Source organism: Notothenia coriiceps, unplaced genomic scaffold (genome assembly GCF_000735185.1).
Source record: "Notothenia coriiceps isolate Sejong01 unplaced genomic scaffold, NC01 NC01_scaffold00010286, whole genome shotgun sequence".
Taxonomy (NCBI): domain Eukaryota; kingdom Metazoa; phylum Chordata; class Actinopteri; order Perciformes; family Nototheniidae; genus Notothenia; species Notothenia coriiceps.
Genome location: NW_011342987.1, coordinates 1130 through 5217, shown reverse-complemented (window position 1 = coordinate 5217; position 4088 = coordinate 1130). Strand labels below are relative to the sequence as shown.

At 40.1% G+C, this 4088-nt stretch overlaps 1 long non-coding RNA gene across 1 annotated transcript; it reads right to left on the bottom strand.

Annotated features, from left to right (window-relative positions):
• Positions 1 to 3588: 3588 nt before the first annotated feature.
• Positions 3589 to 3867, bottom strand: LOC104945936 (uncharacterized). The gene is made up of 2 exons (XR_798390.1): positions 3782 to 3867; positions 3589 to 3656 (listed from the first exon to the last, which is right to left on the bottom strand). It is a non-coding gene; the product is annotated as an uncharacterized lncRNA (long non-coding RNA).
• Positions 3868 to 4088: the final 221 nt, after the last annotated feature.

The window sequence follows — 4088 nt, the reverse complement described above, 5'->3', positions numbered from 1 at the left end:
GCTATTTAATCGTAATCAGAAAATGATCATATAGGGCTTACACACGGAGCCGTTGGACCCCCAGAGCGTTGCGTATGCCGGTCTACCCACCTTGGGACCTCCCCCCCCACAGAGCGGAGCAAGGCAACGAAACTTAAAATAAGAAGCAGCATTTTACGGCGCGCTATGGGGGCCGTCTTGAGGGGGTTTCCCGACATGTCGTTTCAGTAAATTAAAGGGTGTTTCATGTTGTCGTTGCTGTGGGACTTCTTAATACCTTGGAAAATGCCGTTTAATACTTTTTAATACTTTTTAAAAGCCTTAATTTTCGCTAAATTGATTTATCAACTTTTAATACTTTTTAAGAACCTGCGGACACCCTGCTTAGTCTACTTTTAAGACATTAAAATAACGTATTCCAATTTATATTTTGTTTTCGCGCGTGGAATTATACCAGCTCTCGTTTCAGTACACATAACAACGGAACCATAGCAACGGAAATGACAGGCAACGGAACTGACAGGCAACCGTCAGAAACGTGACTCTTACACTCTTTACGTCAAAAAAAATTTGGTGGGTGAGAATAGATCTTTAAAACGATAAGCAATGCGCCAGAATCAAGGTGAGACTATCGGCATCCTTTAAAACTCTACGCACATTTGTTTCACCGAAATAAGTAAACGACTGTATTTGAGTGAGTTAAGGCATTAGTTTGCTTCATTAAAGGATGTTAATGAATAAGTGTTCCCCAGTGCCTTTTGTCCGCTTTAAGGTATTATTAAGGTAGGGTTAATGTTGCTCTCAAAGTGCACCAGATTGATGCTTTTAACTTCAATATTTTTTTTTAAATCGTCCCGGGGGAGCATGCCCCCGGACCACCCTAAAGGAGGCGACGACCCCCCCTAAAGGGTGTCAGGTCCACCCCCCACTTGTAAAAAAATAGCACTTTACCCCTGCACCCCCCAACAACTCCTGGGTTAAGCCCCGGATCTCCTACAATCCTAAATCCGCCACTGTATGACACCTATTATATATTGTTGTAAAAGAGTATAATAGGGGACCTTTAATAAGCTTCCCTTTTGTCTTGCCAAAGGATGCAAGAGACAAACTGATTTTAGGTTAGGGTTGGCTTGTTTAAATTAGCTATATAGATTTGGATTATATTTATAAATGGTTTGCCGCCATTTTGGCAGTGGTTAGTTGACTGCTGTACCTCAATTTAAAAAGGGATATATTACAGCAGTCAGAAATACAAAAATATTGATTAGTCACTTTAAAGACTGCTTAACGAAACCAATTAAAAACGATTGCTGCTTTAAAGTGTATTATTCCTTGAACTGGTTTAGACATACCTACACAGATACGGGCTGCTAAAACAGAATTGCTTTTTATTGAAGCGTTGCTATTCTGTGTCTCCCTTCCACTATCAGCTTCCGGTCCCTCATCCTGAAAATTTCAGCGGATGATTTATGTAGCAATGTTGCTCTGTGACCTCAGAATCCGCCCCATCCATACCGCACCTGTCACTGCGCCACTGCCTGCGTGCTTACTGAAAACCGATCCATCCGTGCAAAATGGCAATTTTCCACCCACCTAGAGAAAGGGAGAAAAAAAAGGATTCAATCCATTTAGAAGCAAATGTAGGAAAATTATATGATATGTAGAGCAGGTGCGCGAGGGCTCGCTGCTCCGCTAACGAGGGAGCTGAACTGCACGCACCGCTGACCACAACATCTGTCGTTTGTAGGGATGCAGTTTGGTTTGTACCTCTGCAACACAGTTTGCACAGCGAGAGACAGGCGATGATAGAGCGCCAAAGATGGATACAGATGGAAGGGACCGGGGCCCGTTTTCAGCCGGGGGCACAGAGGTCCCATGCAGGGGCCCGGTAGCATATGATGCATGAGGATCCAGCGGGGATAGCAAAGAGTTATACTTGTCTGGTTTGGCCCAAGGTGAGGCCAGGCTGACCCAGTTTATCCCAGGTGGAAACCCTAACGAGCTCATCAGGCCTAACGAAGCTAAACGGGATTCTAATTGGCTGCGGTATGATGTCCCGAAGGTCAGAGTGCAGGTACCTGTGCCAAGCTGCCACTTCCTGCCAACAGCAGGTCACATGACCAAACTAAAGTCCCTCCGTGTAAACAAAGTAGTGAAAGGACAACAGGAACTTCTTGCATTAGCTAAACCAGAGTTTGTTATGCTCAGAGGTGAGATGAAACTACGTTTTTACTCAGGACAGAGGTGGAAGAAGTACTTTTCTACAACCAAAGAAGTAAAAGTAGAAATGTTTAATTGACGACAAAATATCCGGTTACAAAAAAATCCAGAATTAAAAATCTTTAGTGTAAAAGAATAAATAGTTTGCATCAAAAAAGACCAACATTACAAGAAGTAATATGTTATGGGCAATGGTTCATTTTAGAGACAAATAAATTATATTACTGGATTATTAATTTGTTATGCGTAAGTGTCTATCAAAGCTGGTACATTTTGAGCCTCTTTACTTTGCATGCTGTTGCTGGACATTTCAACCTATCAATATAAAAACAATTGTATGTCAATGTTTATTTATATGATGTATTAGCAAAATAATTTGAATCCATAAAGGTATTGTAAAGGTGTCAAATATAAGTAGTTAAATAATAGATGTGAGGTTAAGTACAGGTACCTCAAATGTTTACTTGTGTACAATACTTATGTAACAATCTTAATGTTGGAAAGTTGTAGGCTCTATTCAGTAGTATACAACGTATTTTAAACTGGCTCCACATTGACAAGCTACATTGTATTTGTTTGTGATTGAAACAAAGTTATATTCTGTATTAATGTACGTGTTGCAATAGCCATTCTGCCAAATGGGTTACTAACACTTGATACTTTGAGTGCTGATAATGCTTCTGTATAATCCGAACGGCTGCTCTGTTTATTCAAGACTACACACTGGTGTGGTGATCTGCTGCCACCTCCTGGTCACCATGCAGTGGCACAGCTTGGTGAACAGAATTGTCGAAAAAAACAAAACCTGTCCAGTAAATTCTACATAAACATAATTAAAGTATCTTTTGAAATCACAAATACAGAATTATTTGGAACAAGCTCCACATGCACACTCATCACCCAACACATTCTACCCTAAATAAAACACATCACACAAAGTTCTGGTCAAGATCCTGTATCAGTTTTTGCAAACAATCTGTGATATGTACATGGAGGATTGTTTATTTCCCAATGACGGAATGAAACATCATGTAGGATTAAAATGTACTGACAATCAAAGAATGAATAGTTATTCATATTTGCAGTACACGAGTACAGACCCGTCAGGTCTTTCAAGGTTTATAATTAAAAGAACAAACCTTAATAGACTGCTAACATGAGTAAAAGTCTGGGGAAAGCACCTGAATGACAGACAGTTGTGCAGTATTCCACAAAGGCGGTTAAACCCAAATAAAAAGTCAAAGGCAACAGTATGATCTTTAGAATATCTAACAAAGGAAAATAATAAAATACAAATGGTAAAAACCCACGTATATCCTCTATAAGAATAAACATATAAAACTATGAGGAAACAAAGTTTGAAATAGAGATACACTTTCTTTTTTTTTTAAAAGTAATGTACAAAACGAGAGCAGGTGGTAGCGTTAGTCCGTTCCACACAGGACGGTGAGGCGATTCTGTCAAGAGGGGAAATAAACAATGATGAGAATCAAAAGCATGTGCATACATTTCTCCCCTCATACATTGAATGTTGAAGAGAAACAGTTCCATAGTGACATTACATAAGGGATGAATAAAATACCTTCAGCTGACGAATGCTCCTCAGAGCGGTTTCATCCAGCAGAGACAGATCCACTGAGTCCATCTGGCTGGCCAATAGCTGAACACTCTGCAGACACATCACATTACAGATCAGAAGTCATATATACCAGTGTGAGAAAAAGTTTTTAGAGAGTACTTGTCCATGGACAAGTGAGTTTGGCAATTTACTTGTCCGAATACATTTTTCACTTGTCCAGAATGGACACAAATTGGGGCCACTGGAATCTTCTTCTTCTCCATCGTATTTTACATTTTGCCACGGTTTTACGACACCGCTAACGTAAGTG